This window comes from Rhipicephalus microplus, chromosome 4, assembly GCF_043290135.1.
Source record: "Rhipicephalus microplus isolate Deutch F79 chromosome 4, USDA_Rmic, whole genome shotgun sequence".
NCBI lineage: Eukaryota > Metazoa > Arthropoda > Arachnida > Ixodida > Ixodidae > Rhipicephalus > Rhipicephalus microplus.
The window spans coordinates 171,294,273-171,320,164 of record NC_134703.1 but is presented as its reverse complement, the minus strand read 5'-3'; the positions used below and the strand labels follow the sequence as shown (position 1 = coordinate 171,320,164).

General features: G+C 48.1%; 1 long non-coding RNA gene across 1 annotated transcript in view; it reads left to right on the top strand.

Annotated features, from left to right (window-relative positions):
• Positions 1-1,683: 1,683 nt before the first annotated feature.
• LOC142814065 (uncharacterized) overlaps positions 1,684-25,892 on the top strand; it is a 97,342-nt gene continuing 73,133 nt past the window's right edge. Inside the window, exon 1 of the long non-coding RNA XR_012894795.1 lies at positions 1,684-1,720. This is a non-coding gene — a long non-coding RNA (uncharacterized LOC142814065). The remainder of the gene's footprint in view (positions 1,721-25,892) is intronic.

Below are 25,892 nucleotides of genomic sequence, written 5' to 3'. Positions count from 1 at the left end.
TTGTCCCAATTTAGAAAAGTGAAATACAAGTATCATTTCTTCGAAATTCAAGAAGTTGCCAAAAATAAATTGCTTAGAACTGTGCATCTTGCGAAAAACGCAATTAACAGGTAAACACAAATAATGGCTTGTGTGGCGATGCTTTTATACGTATTTATTCAATAATGACAGCTTCGGAATGGTCATTAATTTTAGCCTGTGCCTTTTGTGAACTACTCATACGGATTCTAATAGCAAGAATACAGGAGACATTTTTGAGGCGACCTGTTTCAACATTTAAAAGGTACCTTATGCTCTATAAAAATGATTTTAACCTATTTGTAATTAACAATAATTTTTTATGTCATGAACGTAGAGAAACTGAGCTTGACAAAACAAGTAAAAAAATACCTACCTTAAAAATGTTGCATCAGCCTAGTAGCCTCTCGTTCAAGAGGAAAATGACGAAAAGAAAACATTAATGAGGAGTACTGAGACAAAAACAAATGTTGGTTGTATGCTCTTTGTAATACCATCTTTTTGCCGTTCTTCCCTGTTCCAATGATTCTTGTTCGATAGAATTCATGGAAGGCAGGTGTATCAATCTCACTGGATCTGACGGGCTACAGTCTCATATATTTACTCTCCCAAGAAGCAGGTCAGTGGCCAAATGGGATAATTAAAAGTGAGGGTGGGAATAAGGGGTTAGAAAAAAGTTAGGAATCATTGCCTTTTGAAAAGAGACCTTTGGCTCCTCATGGGCCTAATAAATTTCCTGGTATCTCTTCCTGCCACAAGCAAATGTCACATACGAACCATTACTCAAAGAGATTTCGTGGCACTATTATAAGAATAATTTTATACATATGTTCAAATTAAGTAAAATCTGCAAAAGCTCAATTATATATATTTTTGTTTCTATGTCTGTGCCGTCTACAGCGGATGCTTGGCGACATAAAAGGTTTGTACCCGTCATGCCTGTATATGTCATGGGCACGCTTGTTAATAAAATGCAGAAAAAACATGGGTTGAACATAGCGATTTGCATTTTGCGAGTTGCAAGCGAGGCGCCCACGCTAACAGGTCGCGTGTTTGAAGGCGCTGATATAATGAATTGTGTGGCTTATATGAAGAATTAGCAGCGCCATTCATTGATTGGTTTGTGGGGTTTAACGTCCCAAAACCACCATATGAATATGAGAGACGCCGTAGTGGAGGGCTCCGGAAATTTCGACCACCTGGGGTTCTTTAACGTGCACCCAAATCTGAGCACACGGGCCTACATCATTTCCGCCTCCATAGCGCCATTCATTTTCGAACGATGTGAAATGAACGACCCTCGCCTCGCGTTCTGCTTTTGCTTTGGACTGACGCACGAAGTGAAACTGATGCTTATGCATATGCTGGGATTTGCCCAACGCAATAAGAACAGCACACCCATAGCTAATGCTATTCCTGAGTGTGCTTCATTTTCTGATTTTCAGGTTCTCGTTGTGGGTGCTTTACTAGGATAAAACATTTGGCTTCCGTCGCGTATTGCGACGGTCTGGGTGTGGCTCAGAAATGTGTTTCACCCTGTGGGTTTCATTAACACATCGCACATCTCTTCAGACCACCACACTTTTTAAAAATATGTTCATTAAAGTGCGGCCTCTGCGATCATCATTTGACTGAAGATTGACTGTTATTATTTCTTCTTTCTCAGAGAACGAGGGGATCGAGAACAGACATCGCACCGCGAGTGAGTATTTTTTCTGTTAAATGAACATTCTGAGCACAGATTCTGTCTGTGTATGAGCGAGCTTTGTACCATTGACAGACGAATACAGTCACAGAATTTTATTGCGTACTGAGAAACGCTACTCATTTAGAGCAAGGTCGCGGGCCACTCGCATGTAGAAACGGGGAGGCCTAGTTTCACCGCCACATCGTGGGCTCCCTGGACAGCCCGTAGTTGTGGTAGCAACTCTGAACTTCGTAAGGCAGAGTCCCAATCCTCTTCTGTGAGTCGACTTGGGCCCCTTAACTAGGGGCACCGTCAGAGCATATATTCGAAGTCACTAACTTCTCCACAATCTGAACAAGTGCAGTCAAAAGCGTCTCAGGAGACCATGCTGATGAAAGATAAACTTGAATGGGAACTAGTCTGGAGTATTCAAAACGTGAAGGCATGAGGTCTAGACAACTTGCTGTGCGGAGGAGCAAATGACCGCTTACTTAACTAGTTGTATTTAGTCACTTCACTGAATGTAAGAAAAGCGTCCCTAAACATTCCACTACCAACCTGCGGACATACGTCCTCCCCAGCTAATTGACGAGAAAGTTTCTTACGAAAGCACGTTTCTGAGCAATGCTTGGCCGTGTCTTTTTTTTTGTCTTATGCTCAGTAGTCTGTGTAATTTTTATTACTCAAACTCATAATTTTGTGTCCTGAGAGTGCTCACACTTTTCTTTCTGCTAATACTTGACTTTTGTCGTCCCTTATCCACACAATTTCTTACTGTTTTTTAATTCCCTTCATTTTAATTACTATGGTGCTGCTGTAATCTGTTGTAGTATGTTACAACGTAACAAATGAATATGTTGTAGCATGTTACAATGTAACAAAATAAATGGCTGTGAATCCAGCAAACGTTAAATGTACACGGAAGCTGTGTGAAGCAGCATACATGCTGAAGGAGGGAGTGGTAATATTACTTTGTAGTAATTGCAGTGATAATCGCTTTGGCACGACTGTTGTAGAGCGTACGTGATTAGCTAGTCGACCACTTTCAGCAAGACGTATACTTGTACCTTTCATCGACCAATGTATTCTCTGTGCTCTTCTGTTGTCTTTGTTGTCAGTGGTCTACACGTGGAAGTCATAGTGAACAGAATGAGTTGCTTGACGAGTGTTCCTTTTACATATGAAAGAGAGAAAAGATGCGGGAAGAAGGAGAGCGATGTGAAGTTCTTTGAAGCCCACGTGAGGAGTCAAAGAAGCAGCAAAGTAATCTTTGCCGAGAACGCGTTGGAGTGTGTTGCTGCTGTTGACAGACGGGTGATCACCCCGCAGGGAGGTCCGATGTTTGCTTTGTGATTTTCCTTGTTGAAACAAATACTGAACTTCAAGCTATATGCCTGATTGCTAAGATAGATATGTCTTTTGTCTTTAATTTTTAAAGAGCGCATACACCATTCAGAGATCGAAACTCAATTGTTGCGCGTGCCCTACGCGCATGATTAAAAAAACGTAGTCGTCGTGTCATCTGTCTACTGCTCTGAATGCTTTTTCTCAACGTCTGAGGTAAACCTACAATCTCTAGACTAGCTAAGGTCTCTTCAATTCTCCGTGTTGTCAGCACACTACGATGGGCGCGGAAGACACGTTCCCAGAAATGCACATGCATGCAGCGTGCTCGTTAATATTGTTATGGCAGCGCGTTGAAAATTCATTCGTTCACGCAGTCTAGTGCCGATAAAGCAACTTGTTTGTAGTGTGATGTATTAGGCACTCGAAGAAGGAGATGTAAAGAGGCCTTATCTAGCCTAAGGGGGGTTGAATGATCATGCAAGGGGCTCGTGCTTCCGCAAGCAGAGAAACGCGTGAGCGCGACCATCTGATGGTGGATTATCGGCCTGGCATTTTCTTTTCAGTTAATGCGTTTCTATCTATCTATCTATCTATCTATCTATCTATCTATCTATCTATCTATCTATCTATCTATCTATCTATCTATCTACCTATCTATCTGCTTACGTTTGGGTGCTCTCGTGGTCACCTCCTTGACATGGCGTGAACCAACATTAGCATGAGTGTGTAAGATGGTTTGACGAATATAATGAGCTGTTGCAGACATGAAAAAATTCGACAGATCCCCCGTACCTTGGGAATCGACGTTATGCGACGCATGGAGAGAAAAGGTGAGCATGGAGCAATTTTTCTTATTGAGCGACACGTCATCAAATGATGCAAATATATTGCTACGGAGAGGAAGAAAAGGAAGAGGTGCGACTGACAGGCGCGCGACTGGGCCAATCAGCCATTGTGTCTCTTGCCTGTAGTTTTTACTCTGCAAATACATCTCGCTCAGAAGCAACCAACCTCGTAACATATTGGTGAGAGGTGCTGGGTAACCATCAGGCAACGGAGCTCCGCAGCGGACGTCGCATCGCCCTTCCAGCCATGGCCAATGCTCAGCCCTCCGCGTCAACGTCAGCGTCTCCGACGAACATGGCGTCGCAACCGTACGTTTTCACGCCTCTCAAGGATCCCGGTACATTCTGCGGAACCGATGGCGTCGACGTTGACGATTGGCTGGCCATGTTTGAACGAGTGAGTGTGCCGAACAGATGGGATCCCACACTTCAGTTGGCTAATGTGCTGTTCTATTTGAGAGGCACGGCCAAGGTGTGGTATGAGAACAATGAAGAAGAACTCACAAGCTGGGACCAATGCAAAGCAAAGATGCGGGAGGTGTTTGGCAAAACCGCCAGTCGGAAGATCGCCGCCAAAAAGGAATTGGCCTGCCGTGCCCAATCCCCTACGGAGTCATACCTCGCTTACATTCAAGACGTGCTGGCCCTCTGCCGAAAGGCCGAAAGCGACATGACAGAAGGTGACAAGGTGGGACATGTTCTGAAAGGGATTGCCGACGACGCGTTCAATCTCCTGATGTGCAAGGGCTGTTCCACCGTAGACGCGATCATCAAAGAGTGTCGTCAGTTCGAGCAAGTGAAAAGTCGCCGCATTCTACAAACATTCGCTCGACTCCCAAACACCGCTGCAACATCTACTTGCGAGGACCAGTCAACACCACAACGTGCATCGCCGCCGGGAGACCTTACACGCATTGTTCGTCGTGAACTGGAAGCTATGGCGCCCTCGGCGTTCTATTCGCGCAGTACCGATGCCACTCCTGTTACTGTTCCTCTTGTTCAAGCCATCGTGCGCCGGGAGCTTGAAAACATCGGAGTGCATTCCGTGTGCCATGTCACCGCGCCTAGAGTCAGCGAACGCCCTTTCGTGATGCCCTTCTCCGACCGACGGTCTTCTCCACGTACTCGCAACCCGGCTGAGTGGCGAACTGCAGATGACCGCCCTATATGTTTCAACTGCCACCGCGTTGGACATATTGCCCGTTACTGCCGCAACACATGGTCCTCGGCACATCGCGCAACGACCAATATGACCCGTTTCGACGATACCGCCCGCACCTTTCCACCTGCCGAAGAGCCCAATGCCATTGACCATTCTCGGAACACTTGGTACAGCCGCTCGCCTTCACCACGTGGGCACCAGTCTCGATCGCCGCAAACACGTCGCCCATCGTCCCGTTCGCCGCAGCCACGACGCTTCTCGTCCCCCGTGGCTTCCGGCCGCGTTGTCTCGGAAAACTGAGAAATGCAGCCCCCGGAGGTGGTGCTGCATTGACGACTTCCGCAGCAAATCCTCTTTCCGTTCCCACCAGACGAAGTGTAATAGACGTTAAAGTAGACGGCGAACCTGTACAAGCACTTGTCGACACCGGCGCAAGCATTTCGGTCATGAGTTCAAGCCTACGCACACGTTTAAAGAAAGTTCTGACACCAGCGGCTGCACAAATGCTCCGTGTGGCCGATGGCGGCACGCCGATGGTTCTCGGTCTGTGCACTGCCCGCTTACGTATAAAGGACCACACTACTTCTGTCATTTTAGCCGTGATTGACCACTGCCCTTATGACATTATCCTAGGCCTGGACTTCTTATCGAATCATTCTGCTCTGATCGATTGTGCTACAGGCGTTCTTCAGCTAGAGTTGCCTCAGATAGTCGCTGACCCCCCCACTGCCCCGCCGCGCCTGTGCTCTCTTCAGGATGTGCGGCTGTCAGCTCAGGCAGCCACCTTCGTCGTTTTGACCGCACAGCCCCAAGTTCCCGATGGTCAATATGTCCTCCTTCCTCTCGCCGACGTCCTCTTGAGCCGCAACATTGCCATTCCCCATACGCTTGTGACTGTTACTGACAATTGTACCTCGCTTCCACTTCTCAATTTCAGCTTGTGCCCTCAAGTGCTTCCTCGTGGCATGTTCTTGGCCAGCGTATCTAATGCTGACGAATTCGAAATAGCAGCGCTCACCACCGAGATTGATTTACTTCAGTCTCCAGTAGCGAACAGCACCTGTTCTCGGCCAGATCGTTTCTCGAAGATGATTGCACCCGACCTCAACCCTGCGCAAGCCAATGACATCCATCGCCTTCTCGCGTCATATACCGACATTTTTTCTTTCGACGACAGACCTCTAGGGCAAACATCCACTGTTCAGCACCGTATAAATACTGGTGACGCCAGTCCTATTCGCCGACGCCCCTATCGTGTCTCCCCCACTGAGCGTAGAGTTATCCAAGCAGAAGTGGACAAAATGCTCAACAAAGGTGTCATAGAACCATCAAGTAGTCCTTGGGCCTCCCCTGTCGTCCTTGTGAAGAAAAAAGATGGTACCTGGCGCTTCTGCGTTGACTATCGCCACCTAAACAAGATCACACGAAAAGACGTGTACCCGCTACCACGCATCGATGACGCGTTGGACTGCCTACACGGGGCTACATACTTCTCGTCTATAGATCTCCGGTCCGGCTACTGGCAGATTTCTGTCGATGAAATGGACCGCGAGAAGACGGCCTTCATTACACCAGATGGTTTATACCAGTTTAAGGTCATGCCTTTTGGACTATGTAACGCCCCTGCCACATTCGAACGAATGATGGACTCTCTCCTGCGTGGTTACAAGTGGTCTACTTGTCTTTGTTACCTAGACGATGTGATAGTCTTTTCATCTACTTTCGATAGCCACCTGACCCGTCTCGCTGCAATTCTCGCAGTCTTCAGAACAGCTGGGCTACAACTCAATTCCAAGAAGTGTCAATTTGGTCACCGTCAGATTGCCATTCTGGGCCATATTGTAAACGCCGATGGTGTCCAACCAGATCCCGAAAAGATCCGCGTCGTCCGTAGCTTTCCAGTGCCCCGTTCTACATCCGACGTCCGTAGCTTCGTCGGCTTATGTTCCTACTTTCGCCGTTTTGTGAAAAACTTCGCTGACGTTGCCCGGCCACTGACAGATTTGCTGAAGAAGGATACCACATTCTCATGGGGCCCTGAGCAGGCTCAAGCGTTCGCCGCTCTCATCGGCTACCTAACTACGCCCCCCATACTTGCCCACTTTAATCCTTCTGCTGCCACAGAGGTTCGCACCGACGCCAGTGGCCACGGTATCGGCGCAGTTCTCGCTCAGCGGCACCACGGTAGACAGTGCGTGATAGCTTACGCCAGTCGCCTGCTTTCTCCCCAGGAGATGAATTATTCCATCACCGAGAGAGAGTGTCTAGCTTTAGTTTGGGCCGTCGCCAAGTTTCGGCCATATTTATATGGTCGCATTTTCACTGTCGTTACGGACCACCACGCCCTCTGTTGGCTGACTTCTCTGAAGGACCCGACTGGACGTCTGGCTCGCTGGGCTCTGAGGCTTCAGGAATTTTCGTTTAGCGTCAGCTACAAGTCTGGCCGTTTGCACAAGGACGCAGACTGTCTTTCTCGATATCCGGTAGATCCTCCTGATCCCGTTGCGCCTGACCTGGAGAGCAGAGTAATGGCGTTTACAGACGTCAGCGATATGCGCATCGAACAACGACGGGATGAGTCATTGCGCACTATCATCGACGCCATCCAGTCTGACAGCCATGACGCTGAATTCCGTATGTTCGTGCTGCATGACGGCATCCTCTACCGCCGCAACGTCACCACTGAAGGCCCTGAGCTTCTGCTTGTCATCCCTCGTCATCTACGGCCTGCCATACTTCAACAACTTCACGACGCACCAACAGCGGGACACCTCGGCGTTTCCCGCACATACGACCGCGTGCGACGTCGATTTTTCTGGCCTGGATTGTACCGCAGCGTACGTCGATATGTCGCCACTTGCGACCTCTGCCAGCGCCGGAAAAGACCTTCTTTGCTGCCAGCTGGATATCTTCACCCAATTGAAGTCCCCTCTGAACCATTTCATCGCGTGGGACTCGACCTTCTTGGCCCTTTTCCGACGACGACACTAGGAAATAAATGGATTGCCGTCGCCACAGATTATGCGACCCGTTACGCGATAACAAAGGCCATGCCAACCAGTTGCGCCACTGACGTCGCGGATTTTCTTCTTCATGACGTCATCTTACACCATGGTGCACCCCGACAGCTGCTTACGGACCGCGGCCGCTCTTTCCTGTCCAAAGTTGTCGATGACCTCCTTCGATCGTGTGCTACAGCCCATAAGCTATCTACCGCCTACCACCCACAAACTAATGGCCTAACTGAACGTCTCAACCGCACGCTCACAGAGATGCTTTCGATGTACGTCTCCGATGATCATCGAGACTGGGATACAACGTTGGCCTATGTGACCTTCGCATATAACTCCTCTCGACATGACACTGCGGGATTCTCGCCTTTTTATCTTTTATATGGTCGCGACCCCATATTGCCATTTGAAACCACCTTGCCTCTCGTGCCATCTCCTTCCGAGTACGCGCGCGAAGCCATTGATCGGGCTCACATGGCTCGTCAAGTTGCCCAGTCTCGCCTCACCAGGTCACAGGATATGCAAAAAGCCCGCTACGACCACCGGCATCGAAATATAACGTTTGCCCCAGGTGACCACGTGCTCCTCTGGTCACCATGTCGCCGTGTAGGTCTCTCCGAAAAACTTTTGTCCCGATACGCCGGACCCTACCTAGTCTTACGTCAAGTTAGCGACGTAACCTACGAGATAGCGCCATTGCACTCCAATACGTCACCAAGTTCGTCACTAGTTGACATTGTCCATGTTTCGCGCTTGAAACCCTACTTCTGTCGCACTTCTCCGGACTCTCGCCGAGACGGCGCTCCAACGCCCGGGGGTCCTGCTACGGAGAGGAAGAAAAGGAAGAGGTGCGACTGACAGGCGCGCGACTGGGCCAATCAGCCATTGTGTCTCTTGCCTGTAGTTTTTACTCTGCAAATACATCTCGCTCAGAAGCAACCAACCTCGTAACAATATGTTAATATATATATATATATATATATATATATATATATATATATATATATATATATATTTATTTATATATATATATATATATATATATATTTATATATATATATATATAGACTAATGTTGTTGAGTTGCATATGTATATACAGCCAGTTGGTTGCGCTTGCGCAATGATGCCAACAAGAGCACGCGTATTAGATACCCCAGAAGCTGATATGAAACGCTGATGCTCGCGAGGATGCTGGCCCTGGACACCGCGCACTCACTCGCTCGATTTCATGCCGACCGGTTGTGCCCCCGCGATCTCCGACGACCGCGCAGCTCTGGCTGACTGGCTCGCCCTACGCCATCCCTTGACACCGACAAGAGCTCTCGCTGAGTGGTGCCCCGTTCTCGGACTCTTGCAACCATGTCCATCTTTCCTATCTTCTCCTTCCTTCCATATGTGGCGTTCCCTGCCCCTCTCTATATCTCTATACATTTAATCCTCTCTATTTTTTTAAGCGTTTCTTTCCCCCACCCCGCGAGCTACTGTTGAGGTGTCCACCCCCTGAGAGACAGTTACGGGGCTCTTTTCTATCTTCTTTTCATTCATTTTACATTTACTCCCCCACCCCCCAGGACACTGCTACCTAAATCAATTTCAGCGAATGGCACCTAACCACAATTGACGTTAACCTGAAGTAACGGCTGTATCAAAGGAGTGCATATGTAATATTTATAAAATTGGATAGGCAGCACTGCTACCACTATTAACGTTTCACGAAGATTAGCATCTATTTTGAAAAGTAGTTCCGAGACCTGGTGTAGCTTTGTGTCAGAATGCTCCGTTGCCACGCAGAATGCTTCGGTTGGATTCCAGCTGAGACCTTGACATTTATTCTTTGCATTTGTGGGCTCGACGCTACAGATGTCAGGTATTTATTAACGCTCGCACGTTAAAATTGCCCATATGTAGTCTCGTCGTTCCTGGGTAGATACTAAGTGTCAATCACCTGTGGCGCATACCAGCGGCACATACCCGCCCGTAGGTATGTGCTACTGCCTCGCGAGAAGTGTTCGACGACGTACGTGACGGGAATGTGACAGTGTTTATGTTTTGACCAGCGCGTCCCATTCGCGAAATTATCTTACCGTCCCATGCTAATTATTTTTCACGCCAAGTTGAGGGGGTGATCACAGAGCACCCAAACGTGAGCGGCTAGATAGAGAGATACAGTCATCAGCAAGCTTAACACGAATGCTCCGACACGTGACCTAAATTATTTCGCTGATGGCAGCCGCAAAGCACTGTACCCTATTGCTGAGATGAGAGCTTGGTATGCTTGGATAGTATGTCAGCATGCATGTGTAAGATCTACAAAACAGATCCCAAAGCTACGCAATGCTAGCGTCAATCAAACTGCTTCAGGGTGTGCTCTGGAGCGTTCGTGTTAATCTTGCTGACGGCTGTACGCTCAATGTTACCGATGCTCGCTAAGAAATGCTTCGCCATAACTAATGCAACAATCCCGTTGCATACGTCGTCAAATGATTCTCGACAGACTGTGGCACATTCCCACGGGTGGGTATGTGCTGCTGGTATGCGGGTATTTGCTAGAGGCGATGGGCGCTTAGTATCTACCCAGGAACGCCGAGAACACACATGGGCAATTTTAACGCGTGAGCGTAAAGAAATGCCCGATATCGGTAGCGTCGGTCCAAGGAAGGCATAGAATAAATGTAAACAACTGGTTATATAAACATCTGCAACTATTCAATATAAGTCTGTGCGCGCAACATTTGCACATATATTTAGCATTATTTCATGTCGTGTCGCTCAATAAATAAGTGCTACACGGTCCCCTTCCCTCTGCATTCTTCGCATAAAGTCCATTCCCAGGTGCGTGGGACTTGCTGATTTTTTCCTGCCCACAAATGCGTGACCGTTCGCAGGTAGCGGTACTTCACTTCGCTATGAAATGTCAGCAGTCCTTCCCCTATCTAGAAAGGGGAGGCAAGCGAAACGGCATATGCAGGCCTGTCCTACAACTTCTCTTTCAATTTTCTTACTCCACAATGCTCCCTCCTATTGTTTTCCTTCTTTCGTGCCATGGATTCGACCTTCAGCAACATATTTTGCTGCGCAACATTTCCGTTGCCACACACAACACTTGTGATGCGTTCTTATTCCGCCAACATTGAGACGCTGCTGGGATGCCGATGAGTGCAGACGCGTGCACATCGAGCTCCGTAAGTTCTTGTCTTTTTTGTATAGTTCAACCCCTTGAATCGTCCAGAAATTGCCACAGGCGTGTAGGGGAGATGCTCCGGTATCGGTGGACTCCAGTTTCACTGAAATCGGACCATTTTTCTTGTTTTTACGGCTACTTCTTCGTTCGCCCATGTGGAGCTTTCGCTACCTCTAGCGTCCAGTAGAGGAGCAGCGGCGACGACGCCGGGAGACGCTCGCCCGAAGACGACAACCACGGTGTTGCCGCGGTTGCTGACGGCTATGGACTCGACTGCGGAGTCGCAAACAGCGTCCGTACGACAATCCGAACCAGGTTTGGGTGAAGAAGTCATGGACTTTGCCGCGCAAAACCGGGATGAAGCAGCACTGCCTGGGAACTGCAACGCGGCGTCCACGCACGCCGACGCAGATTTTTCCGCCCCAACGGAGACCGACCGCACAGAGGAGGGATGGCAAATATCCCAATCGCTCAGAGCGAAGAAGAAACAGGCGAAGGAGCGGAAATTTCAACAAGGAGGGGACTTCTCCGCAGGCAGCAGACCTACGACGGACAACCAGCCAAAGCGCCGGGGTCGACCTACAAGACAGAGGCCCCCAGCACTACCCAAGGACGATCTGAAAGTAGTCTTCCGACCTCACCAGGGACTGCCTCTGAAGAATGTGACCACCCAAGCGATCTCCGACGCTATAGTGGAGGCTTGCCAAGGAAAAGTCAGGTGGGATCAGTTTATTCTCCGCATCCGACCGGGGTCCGACATTGCGCTAGCGTCGACTCCAGACACGACCGTCGCGATGGCGATGAGAGGCGTCACGTCTTTGAATATCAACGGAAGACCACACCCGGTCAACGTCTACGTTACGGCAGGTGAAGGAACCAAAAAAGGTGTTATTCACGGTATAGAGCCGCACACCCCGTCTGAGACCATCAAAGCGAGCATCCGTTTTCGCACCCAGAGCGTGACGCTGGTCGACGCTCGGATGTTGGGAGACTCTCAGAGTGCCGTCTTGACTTTCTTCGGGGACATTCTACCAAGATATGTTTACTACAGAGGAGGTGAGAAGGAGTGTATTCCTTTTCGTAACACCGTCCAATTCTGCCGAGCGTGTGGGGAGGTTGGCCACCGCACCGACGTGTGTCCGCAGCCAGACTCACCCGTGTGCCATACCTGTGGAATGCGCAACCCCGAAGTAAACCATAATTGCACTCCGACATGCGCAATTTGCACGGGAAACCATATCACTGGAGACCGCAGTTGACTGAAACGCCTCAAGCCTATTCGCAAGCAAGCAGCGAAACCACCCAAAAAAACCACACAAGCCAGCCCCTCGCTATTTTCAGTCGGAGGAAGAGGAATCAGAATGGGAGTACGGACGAGGCGGGACCCGAAAGAGCCGTTCCAGGACCCGCACGCCGTCGAAAAACCGTGCCGAGGAGACAGGACAACCAGGACAGCGGCATCCAAAGTCGACTTCGACGCCGAGAGCAATCTCCCAGGACAATCCGAACGCGCAAGCCCTTCCGAGAAGCAAGCCACCGGGGGCGTGTCCTGCACATAGCAACCCACAGGCGGACGCGGTAAGCTATGCACAAGCCGTATCTCCCACTACCAAACATAAACCCGTTACACCAACGATCACAGAACACCCAGAATACAAGCGGGTAGTAGCTGAAAACAGACAACTTAGAACAGAACTACAGGAGGTTAAGTCTCGAATGGCGCGCCTGGAGTCACTACTAAACCAGTCGAGCAACACACAAAGCCCGGCGAGCACACCTGTTGTCTCGCAGCCCGTTGCGCAGCCCGTGGAAACGCAACCACCACAAACACCGCCGATAGCGTTCCTAGTTCAACAAATTCAACTTGTTTTTGCCAAACTAGGCCAGATGGAACGCACCATAAGCGACTTGAGTCAGGCGCAGAATCCTCGCAAGAGATCTTGTCAGAGCCCGGGTGCCCCCACCAGACAACCTAAAGAAAGTGGAATAACAGATTCCGAGAATACCAATCATGGCTAGACACCGTAACAATAAAAAGACCGAGCAAACGGAAATATGGCAGTGGAACTGCTGCTCATTGAGAACAAAACTTGAAAATTTCAAACAATTTATTGGAGCATCTCCAATCCCTCCTGACATAATCTGCCTTCAGGAAGTAGGCAAATTTCAGATAAATCTGAGAGGGTACATAAGACATATTAACCCAAAGTACCCACAAGTGGCGACATTTACCAAAAAAGATATAGCATTGAGTGTCAGCTACGTGAGCAATGAGGCAGTGCAACACCAGATAATAACAGTGTGGCCCAAAAAACGTGGAGGACCAAAAACAGTGGGGGTCAATATATATAGCCCACCTAAGGAGAGACGAGCCGACTTTGAGAACATTATAGCACATGCGATGGGTTTATTGAAAGAGAAAGACAGGTTAGTTATCATGGGGGATTTTAATGCGCCACACAGAAATTGGGGATATAAGCAGGACAGCCCTAAGGGCAAACTCCTTGTAGACCTTGTTGAACGGTATGATCTCTGCCAACTTACACAACCAGACCTACCGACACGGGTCGGGAATAGCTTATCAAAAGACACGTCACCGGACTTAACGTTTACAAATCTTGAGGAAACGTCTCATGGGCGCACCTCGGAGAAAACTTGGGAAGCGACCACTACATTCTCGGAACAACTATTAATGCCGCCACGACAAGAAGAATGGGGAAAGCGACATAATCTGATTGGAACAAATTTAGGGAGAACGTAGGAGACCAAGGGGAAATAATAGATCTAGGTAACTGGGTGACACAGATAAAGGAGGCACACAGGAAAGTGACAAAGGAAATAGAAACAAGCGTGGAAATTCCAGCAGTCGACAAGCACCTGCTACATTTGTGGGACGCGCGGAGAAGCCTCACAAAGCGATGGCGGAAGCAAAAGCTTAATCGCAAATTGAAGATAAGGATAGCTCAGTTGTCACAGGAAGCCAATGACTACGCACGTCAACTAAATAACAGTAACTGGAGGCAATTTAGTAACTCACTTAGAGGGACGTTAGGAACCAAAAAGACCTGGCACATCCTGAGGAGTATGATAGATCCAGGGGCAACAAAAACAATGACGAACAGGGCTTTAAGAATTCTGGAGAATGAATTTAAAGGTAACGATGACGCACTTATCTACGAAGTCAAGAAATTATATGTCGGACAAGACGCATGTGAAGTGGTACATGGCAAATATGCAGGAAAAGAACAACCAGAGTTAGACGCTCTCATAACATTTGAAGAGGTTTATGCGGCAGCCCAGTCTTTAAAAAAGAATACCGCCCCAGGACGAGACAAAATAACAAACTCTATGCTTAGAAATTTGAGTGATGCGGCCCTTCGACGAATCACGGATTTCTTTAATGAAAAGGTATGGGTAGATGGAGGAAACCTTCCAGTAGAATGGAAGGACTCAAACATCATGTTAATACCAAAACCAGGGAAACCAAGAGATATTAAGAACCTCCGACCAATCTCCCTTACCTCATGCTTGGGTAAGCTTTTTGAAAAAAACAATATTGACTAGATTGGCAGACTATGTAGAGAGAGAGGGTCTGCTACCGGTGAATATGTTCGGTTTCCGACCACATGTATCGGCCCAGGATGTTTTCCTGCTGTTGCAAAATGACGTCATGAACCCAAACAGAGGTTCAAGCGACGAATTCGTACTAGCACTAGATATCAAGAAAGCATTCGATACAATATCACACAAGGTGATAATGGAAGGCCTCGAATCGATTAACTGCGGCCAACGAATATATGAGTATGTCCGGTCATTTCTGACAAGCAGGAAAGCTACCATTTCTTTAGGCTCGGTTACATCTGAAACCTTCGACTACCCAAATAGAGGCACCCCCCAGGGAGCCATGCTATCCCCGATACTATTTAATATCGGCCTGAAAAAGCTCGCATGTAAGCTGGAAAATATAAAAGGTCTAGGAGCAGCTCTTTACGCAGACGATGTCACCTTATGGACAAAGGGTGGCTCTTATGCGGACAAAGAAAACGCCCTCCAGGAGGCAGTAGATAAAATACAAGCTTTCGTGACAGCTGCAGGAATGCAATGCTCGCCGGAAAAAACTGAAATGGTTAGAATTAGGGCAAGATACGCAAAGAAAAAGGACTTAATACCGGTAGCAGTACTGCTGGATGGGAGACAAATCAGGGAGGCAGATGTAATACGCGTGTTTAGCATGTGGATACTAGGAAATTCGGGAACGTCACACACATTACAAAGGCTACGGGGAACCACGGCGAATGTGGCCCGGATGATCAGGCGGATAGCAAATAGCGAAATGGGACTAGAGGAGAACGAAACCATTGCACTCGTTCATGCATTTGTGATCAGCCGAGTTACGTACGCGCTACCGTACCAGACAATGACAAACCAGGAGACAAAGCAAATAAACACAATAATAAGGAAAGCATTCAAAGCAGCATTGGGGATTCCGGAAAATGCCAAAACCGAGAGGGTAGAGAAATTGGGCATATACAATACCTTTGAGGAGTATGCGAATGCGGTGCTTTTATCTCAAAAGGAAAGGCTCAATTCGAGCTATCATGGGAGAAGAATTCTGGAAAAGATGGGATATACATTGCGACCGCTATATTGTGACGAGGAAACGGTGCTAATAGATGCGGAAAAACGCACACATTTAACTGTGGCGCCTATTCCCAGAAATATGCATCCGACGTATCACGCAGGAAGGAGGAAAGCGAGAGCAGACTCCTTACGCAAAGCATTTCAGAATAGCTCAGAAGCCGTCTTTACAGACGTAAGTAAAGCGAGCAGAGGGTCACATGTAGTGGCAATTGTAGCACAAAATCACACCACAATGGCGTCGGTTAAAACTTGTTTCACACGAGTGGTAGAGGCGGCAGCAATAGCCATAGCCATATCCAACGCAGAAATCAGGGGAGAATCAGTGGTTGTGCTCTCCGATTCACAGGCGGCATGCCGAATGTTTCTCCGAGGAACGCTACCTAAAATAGCGTATAAATATTTAAATAAACCCATAACAGGAGACCATCACATTATATGGTGTCCTGCTCACGAAGGTTCGGAGGAGAACGTCGTGGCAGACCGTATAGCTCGAGGCATCACCAACCGAGCGACGGCAGGCCACGACGTTGAACCTCTTTCCAATTCGCGTGACATCCTCCTCCAACAAAGGAAGCAACGAAAGGAATATGGGCTTCCACATAAGGACTTGGATAGCCAGCAAAGCAGGGATTGGAGACGCATACAAACCAATAGCTTTCCCAATTTGTACCATCTAAGTAGAATATATCCCGCAAGATATAAAGACACCTGTCCGTGGTGTTCACAAGTACCAACACTCAGCCACATAACATGGGAGTGCACCCAGAGGCCCACACACATCGACAGCCCACACATCACGAAGCAACCACACATGTTTCACAGGCAGTGGGAGGCATGGCTTGCGGACGAGGACAGGCAGAGCCAAATAGCTTTGCTTGACCTGGTCCAGCGAGCCGCTCGTGCCAGCGGAGCCCTGGACTGAGGGCCCGACCAAACTGCCTGCATTTCAATTTTTTTTCTGAATAAAGTTTCTTCCTCCTCCTCCTCCTCCTCCGCCAACATTCAGAGTTTTCAACAAAAATGACTGGCGACCTTGTTGGAAATCTGATGCCAATATCGCAAATATGGTTAGTAAAGAAACCGACATTAGAAAGAGCATCCGTTATTCTAAATGGAAATGGCAAAAACATTTATAGATGGGAAAAAATTACACCATCCACCACTGAGGGAAATCATGTCGGAATGTGAAGCAGCACTGGGCGTTCGGTTGTGTATTTATTGTTATTCCATCTGTATGTTTTTCAGTATGTTTAATTTCATATGACCAAAGTCAGTCGCACAAACTGCACTAGTATCCCAAATACTTATCGAAGAAGTCTAGCTTAACTCGTGTGGGCGCTCCATCAGTCCCGATGATTTTAGTTTTTTCGAACACCTCGATGTCCTGGCCGCTAACTCGCGTTGCCTAGTCGCTTCGGCATTAGCGGCTCGTAGTTTCTGTTGTGTTTCCACTTCGCGTTGCCTCAAATTCTCGGAGTACTCGACTTGGCGTTTCCATTTTGATTTGGCTTCATGATGACTTGCAGCTTCAGGGTCTTCAGGTCAGTGTTTGCGTTGCGCACCGCGTCTTTGCGTTGCCCTGCAGCTTCAATATTCACTCGCCCGCGTTGCTGTTGCCGTTTAGCTTCGCGAGCTCGGACTTGTGGATTCACTAGCCGTCGTTGTTGTTAGTGTTCTGCATCCTGAGCTTTCTTCTTCTCAGCGGTGCAGGTCACGACGCTTGCGCTGCTTTCACAGCTTGCGTTCATATCACAGCTTACGTTATCGATGACGCCCCAACTGGCGCCAACGTTGACGTCCATAACGCCGTTGCGAAGAAGAGCGCAGTGGGACCGAGAGCCCGACGCAATATATACGAGCGCACTGCTGTGGCAGAGAGAGAGAGAGAGAGAGAAACGGGATGGGAAAAACGAAGAGGAGGCAGCGCTCATGCCACATTCCCCGAAAAAGAAGGAGAGAAAGAAAGGTAGCGCATGTGCATCGTTGAGAGGACGTGTGAGGAAAGGAAGGACACAGCCCCGAGTAAAAGCTGCTTCGCATTTAAAGAAGCCAAAACAATTGGCCCCATATCTGCATGTTACTCTGCAAATGTCGTCGAAAGACGATAGTCTTGCGTGTGGAGAGAGTCAACAAAAGATTTCTTTCATGTTCTGCGCAAGAAAATTGGTGAAGGGTATTCTGGAGACGCTGCGTTAGAGTGCCTCGAGCGTACAGCGAAGGCGAGCGAGCGCATCAGGTCACGTCACACGTGTGACATGAGCGCCATCTGGCAGTTTTTTTCGGAAAACAAAGTGCGTGGCTCTGAGACGGATGTGCACGCCCGTATCAGAGGTGATAAGGTGTAGGACGCAAGGCGTTGGATATGTGCCACCACCATCTCGTCTTAGCAAAGCGTTGGAAACACTTCTTTTCGTGCAAGCGTTGCATGGTCAGCACAGCGTGATAAGCGCTACGGTCCTTAAAATTAATTATGTATGCCTTTTCTAGTAAACGACGCACATGCAGATTATATACGTGTTTTTATGGTGCCCCAAACATGCGCAATAATTGCTTTTTAATTGACAATCACTCAAGTATGAACGCTAAACCTTGAGCAACATTGGTGGGCACTGCGGATGGGGTCGGCCATTACAAGTACCCGACGCCGTTAGGAGTGGACAAACAGACAAATGTACCGACTGACCGACCAACAGACAGACAGACAGACAGACAGACAGACAGACAGACAGACAGACCAAACGTTTGCGTCGAAGGTCCCCAAGAAAGACTATCGTCTCTAAAAGGGAGAAGGATTATAGGCTGGTAGGTGGGGCTTTTATTCCAGGGCTCCAAGAGCCTCACCAGCCCAGCACGCCGTGTCCAGAACAAACACTTGGGCTTCCTTTTCCTCGCTGGCGAGCCTGGTCTCCCACTGCACCTTCCTGAATTTTAACGCCTGAACAGCGCATAGAAATATCATTTACCATGGTACACGTTCGAGGTCAGCATTTTCAATCACTTGCGAGGGCTGACTCAAGGCACCGCCACCACATAAATTGGTAACTCTTTACGACATTCGGTTGCGAAAATGCCACCTTTTAATCATTGAAACGATGGCCCCACCATAGTTGACCAGTTTCGGGAGTGAAAAGTGCAAATACCACATTTGCGATGCCTTCATTAGGCAACATAGATACGCAGATCGGTTTTGTCGGTGCTTTCGGGCAATGACTTCTTTATAAAGTAGTTTTTGTAGTGGCACAAAATCTGAACCCTTCATGGGCACTCTTTTGTGCCTCCGTCTTTGATATAGTGAACTAGAATCCCGATGGAGGCACGGAAGCACGCGCATGAAGACTCCCCAGCTCAAAAGAACAGCCAAGTCGACACCTAGTAGTGCAAGAAACGTTTTACCTTCAGCCACTGCCTCTGAGGTTTTCTCCGACAACACGCCAGCGCATTTCTGGAGCAAATCACGGATTCGACGTTTGAGCCACTCCGTCTTTTTCTGGAAGAGGTACCACGCTAGCTCTTTGCTCAAGCTGCTTTTGCTGGCGTGCTGGCGTTGCGACTGGATGCGATACATGTACTGTGTCCAACTGGCACAGCTTTGCTCAAACTGAGCTGTTGACTCAAGGAGTGACACATTTTCTGGCTTTGCGCCTGCAAAAATTGACCTTCTGCTCTTAGATAACATTTGTTTACAATGATGCTAGAGCTCCACAGCCATAATCTGAGTACCTTGTCGCTCATAAATTTAGTACCACCATTGTGGACGGACGGACAGAAAAAACTTTATTGAAAAATGGCAGCATATCCACGGAGTGAATGATGGCGAGTGGGGCGAAGCATTCGTCCGTCCATTTGTTCTTGCTTTCGTCCGTCCATGCGTCCGTCTGTGTGACCGTCCATGCGTCCATCCGCCCATCAGTGCGTGAGTCTGTTCGTGCGTCCGTCCCTACGTTCGTCCATGCATACGCCCCTGCGTCCGTTCATGCGTCCATCCATGCATCTGTCTGTGTGTCCGTTCGTCTATTCAATACTCCAAGTACCACCATCTCGCATCTTTTCATCATATATTCCCCATATAGAAGCACCACCATCCAGCTGACATCCCAAGGACTAAGCGAGAGGTGGCACACACACACTTTCTTACGACTTGCGCTTCGGGTCTACTTCCCACCGTTAAACACCTCGAGTTAATGGTATTCTTGGCACTGCGGCCCAACGCTCGCTAAACCTTTCTAAAACCAAGGTGGTTATGCCCACCGAGTATAACGTAGCAACCTTTTCCTGTCAGATAGTACTCAATGTACCTGCCAATGGCTTCTAATGGGAAATGAGACAGGAGAATTCGGCTTTTACTTTCTTAGGGCTTATGCTTCGTATCTACTTCCCACCTTAAACCACCTCGAGTTCATGGTATATACCCGTTCATTCTATTCATGACACTGCGGCTCAATGCTCGCTAAACCTTTCTAAAACTAAGGAGGTTACACCCAGCGAATATAACGTAGCAACCCTTTCTTGTCAGATAATGCTCAATGTACGTGTCAATGGCTGCTAATTAGGAACGAGAGACAGGAGCATTCGGCTTTTAGGTAACGAGCATACCGCGAACTTTTTGTTGTTCAACAAAACACAGGAAAAATCTCCCACCAGCACTACCTTGGAGGTCAAAATGTAACACTTGTTACACACTACAATGGCTACGAGGGACAAGCGGGTGCCGCTAATGGGGATCGCAGCGTGCGCGTTAACTAAAAGCCGAATGCTCCTGTCTCTCATTCTGCCTTAACCGCCATTGGCATGTACATTGATCAGTATCATTTATTATTTAACAACGCAAAGAAGAAATCTTTCACCGGCACCACCTTGGAGGTCAAAATGTTATACTTGTTACACACTACAACGGCTACGAGGGACAAGCGGGTGCCGCTAATAAAAGCTTCGGCCCTAAAAAGAAACCATGGACAGTTACCGGCCCGGGCTCAGGCCACCCCGTCGTGGCCTGAGCCCGGCGCACGTGTCCATGCTTCATACTTCCAGCGGGCCTTTCCACCGCTGTCCAGGCCCGCTGGATTGCCCACAGTTGTTCGTGCAGATCTGAGCTTGTCAGCGCACTTAGCCAACGCTCCTCGAGAAGGCCCGGTTTTATGTTGTCCTCTCGGTATATTACTGTGACCTGTGTGCATTGCCATAGAATATGTGTCATATCTGCGTGTTTGTGCTTACAGAGGGTACAGCTTGTTTGTGGGTATTGTCTGGAGTTTACTATGTTCAGGTGTACTGGATTTAAAAAGGTTCTGGTTTGCAATCTTCGTCAATCTGTTTCTTGTGATCTGTCTAGCTGTTTGTGTGGTGGCGGATATTCTTCTCGTTGTCACTTATAATGTACCAATATGTCATGATACGTGACCAGTCTGTCTGTTGTCTTGTATCGCATATTCATTATTGTCATCACCTTCATCGTCCCCATCGCCTCCACCGGAGTCATCTCCCCTTCTAAGGTCGGTGTGGGGGGCCGGGCCGTCGCTGTCGAAGCCGTGGTGGGTTAGTTCTCGCACGGTTCGATGGTCCTTCTCGTTAAGGTTTTGAGGGATGGCCATGTCTTCAATGTTTAATTCCCCCATGTGCACCGGGATCCATTTGAGGTATTTGGGTAAAATTTTGCCGTTCCGGAAGTCTTCTGCTCTGCGGTTCAGGATTTCGGCTGCTTCGGTGGGGACCAATCCTTTTATGAAATTCCTAATGGCCATCTTGGAGTCACTGATTATTTTTCTGTCGTATTTTCGACCATTGACTACGGCCAGTGCAATGGCCATTTCTTCCGCTGCCTCCGACGATCTGGTCCTTACGTGTCCATGCTTCATACTTCTCGCGTTCTATATAAAAAAATCACAGCATATCTGCGGATCGAGTGATCCTGAGTCAGGCAACGCGTCCGTCCGTGCATGCGCATGTCCATTGGTCTGTCCGTGCGTCCCTTCGTGCGCCCAACTGTCCGTGCGTTTGTTTGCGCATTTCTCACAGCGGTGAGAAATGCGGGCCATACAAGTCTACGTCCCGTAGTGGTACACAAGCAGGCGCTTTGCCTCCGTAGCATTTCATTCATTGCCATGAAAAGCCAGAAAGTAGAGTTTCGATTGATTAAAAAAATTATGCACTTTTGAAATTCGAAAGTGTGTTCGGTGAAAGCCTGGCGCTGTTGGACTGACTATGCCATGCCTTTAGTGGAAGGGGGAGAGGACACAACTGCAGCGACTCAACTGTGTCTATGTGCCACTGTGCTATCACGTGATTGCCAAGAGAGAGTGAGGAGGACGGGTCTCAGCCGGCACCATTCCAGGCCATTGATGGACGGACGCAAGACGAGAAACTAAACGCTTTCGTCATGAAACCTCATTTAATAAATGAGAGAGACAACAAAACGCCAAGCGTGGGTTACTAGTCCTTAATTCAAATGGCCGTTGCTGGTCAGCCTAATGATCTTCAACCGTCAAATATATTCCATGCGTATACATAACTTCAGTAAAAGAGGCGCACTAGCTGCAGTCTGTCTGAAGTGAATGTACTTTTCCACTATGCTAAAGTAACCTTTAAAGGTGACAGAAAATAAAAGTTACTTCTCTAGGCCTAAAATACTTGGTTAGGCTGAACACTATACCCAGAGTCAATGATAACTGGTTTTAGGGATGTTCACGTTTTCGTCAAAAACCAGTAACACAAACGTATACCTTCATGTTAAAATGAACCAGTCCTGAGCCGTGGTACGTGGGAACCCTGTGACACAGTTTTTTTCAGGTGAAGTGTTTCCGTGATTAAAAGCACACGCGGCACAGTTTTTTGCTCTTGCTTAGTAAAGCACCAAGCACTCTAAATCGTTAAAACACTTTTTCTAGACACATCTGCTCTTTGTCCAGCACAAAATGTTCAAAAGTTTTTTTTATGTGCAAAATTCCTTCGCAGCTGACGTACGTGCGTCTCTGGATGCTGTGGCTGAGACGAATTATTACTATCCCATAGTAGAGCAGTACATCGTACCCGAAACGTCTAACATTATTTTTGCTAAACGCACAACACACAACGAATTTCGAAGACATGGTATATTTTTTGCGCCTGTGTGAAACTCCGTGAGCCGCATCCAACCCATACAATTATTGGTGACCGCACCTAAGACGACCGCTTCTCTTTTGTGATGCAGTAGCGGGGCTCACGAGTTCGGTTGATTCTAACGACACCGAACAGTTTTTCAGAGCTTGCTCCAGCCCGGATTTGTAAAAGGCTGGTCAATCGCTAAAGTACAGACGAGGGGGAGCAGGGACTGGTGTCCAGTAAATGGCAGAGATGGCTCAACAACATGTCGACAAAGACTGAGTAATTGGACTGGCTTATGAAGTCCCTTGAATAATGTTCACTGGCTAGAGCGGCTGAGCGCCCTCTCACCTGAGAAACCGAATTGAGGACCAACTACCAACAACAGGTGTTTCAACTGTAGCACTGGCGCGTTACGGAAGCTGATCTTGGAGACCATGCTGTCGTAAACCAGAACAGTTCACCAAACAATGTCTGAATGTGTGCCGACTAAAGAATGATTTACCGATTCAGTAAGAAATCCTCGAGGCATCTGAGGTTCAGTCAGACACAAAACTTTTTTAATGCTTCCGGATGGACTTAAATAACCAGTCGTTATTCTGTGCGGTCATAATTACAAGTTTATTACCATGAGATAAAGAGAATTCAAGTTTGTGGTTTATGCAAGAGTGAGTTTTAAATGCGAGGCATTTTTTAGAGAACTTTGGAGACTTTGAGCGTATCCATCTATCTAGCCGCTTACGTATGGGTGCTCTCGTGGTCACCTTCTTAACTTGGCTTAAACCAAAATTAGCATGGGAGGGTAATATGATTTGACGAACACGATGCGCTGGTCAAGACGTGAATAAAGTACGAATCCCGTCGCGTACGTCGTCGAACACGTCCCGCCAGACAGTGGCATATACTCACGGGCGGGCATGTGCCGCTGGTATGCGGGTATTTCCTAGAGGTGATTGGCACTTGTATCTACCCAGGAACGACGAGAACACACATGCGCAATTTTAATGCGTGAGCGCTAAGCAATACCCGACGTAGGTAGCGTCGACACAACGAATGCATAGAATAAATGTTATTGTTAAGAAAAACCTGACATAGGGAGCTCTCACCTCCCGACGAATGCAAATAATAGATTTTACGGTCCCAGCAGGAATCTAACCAAAGCATTCTGCGTGGTAGTCAAGCGTTATATCACAGAACTACGCCAGGTGTCGAAACTACTTTTCAGATAGACGTTTAGCTTCGTGAAACGATAATAGTGGTTGCAGTGCTGCTTACCCAATTTTTTAAACATTACATAAATTGTAGACATATACCGTTCCATTTCTCAAGTTTTGTTATCGCCCCAAAACACTACACAAGTCTCAGCGCAAAACGTGGTGCAGTTTTCGAGAAGCTTCTGGACTTTATTAGATCATTTTGATAAGCTGTGAACAAACATGTGAACAAAGGAACAACGATCGCATACATCGAAGAAATTGTCGAAGGCACCAGTGCTTTCGCCCTCGCCGATTCTGCGGAACCTGCTCAGAGGAACCAAGTCCCTCTTATAGCTTTCGATGTCAATGCCAGGCTTCCGAACCATAATCAAGAACAGCTCAAGGCCCTGCTCCTGCAATACAAAGATTGCTTTTCGTCGTCATCGAAAATTCGGCACAACCCAATCACGAAACATCGCATCATAAACGAAGAAAATGCCAGACCACTCCGTCAGAGTCCGTACAGGCTTTCGACGCGAGAACGTGAGGCCATGAACAGAGAAGTTGATGAAATGCTGCGGGATGACATTATCCAGCCGTCCAAGAGTCCATGGGCATCCCTCGTGGTGTTAGTGTAGAAAAAGGATGGGCCCCTACGTTTCTGCGTTGATTATAGCCGCCTGAACAAAATCACAAGATAGGACGTGTATCCTCTCCCACGAATAGACGCCGCACATGATCGGCTCCATAACGCCAAGTACTTTTCGTCAATATACTTCAAGACTGGCTATGGGGAAGCCGAAGTCGACGAAAGAGACCGAGAGAAGACGGCATTTATAACACCGGACGGCCTCTACGAGTTTAAGGTGATGCCCTTAGGTCTTTGCTCAGCGCCTGCAATTTTTGAACGCGTTATGAATAGAGTACTGGCAGGATTGTAATGGCAGACTTGCCTTGTGTACTTGGACGACGTCATCGTGTTTCCCTCGAGTTTCAACGAGCATCTTCGGCGCCTTGAAGCTGTACTTCTAGCCATCAAGACGTCCGGACTCACAATGAAGCCAGAAAAGTGCAGATTTGCGTACGACGAGCTCTTGTTTCTGGGGCACGTTATTAGCAAGTCTGGATTTCGTCCTGATTCATGGAAAACAGCCGCCATCGCCGACTTCCCGCCGCCCACTGACAAGAAGGCAGTGCGCCGATTTCTGGGCCTGTGCGCTTATTATAGGCGGTTCATGAAAAACTTCGCCCACATTGCCGATCCTCTCACTAACCTTGCCAAGGCCGACATGGAGTTCAAGTGGGAAACGCCGCCGGACCACGCTTTACAGGAGCTTAAACATCGCCTACAGACGCCTCCGTTACTTGCCCATTTCGACGAATTCGCCGAGACAGAAATACACACTGACGCAAGCAGCGTAGGTGTTGGTGCCGTTCTTGTGCAGAGGGCTCACGGACTTGAAAGGGTTATTAGTTACGCCAGCCAATCGCTATCCAAAGCAGAAGCCAATTATTCCACAACAGAAAAGGAGTGCCTCGCCATCATCTGGGCTACGTCGAAATTTTGCCCCAACCTCTACGGCAGGCCCTTGAAAGTTGTGAGCAACCACCACACCTTCTGTTGGCTAGCCACTTTGAAGGATCCTTCAGGTCGCCTCGCACGATGGAGCCTGAGACTTCAAGAATATGACATTACTGTCATTTACAAGTCCGACAAGAAACACTCCGA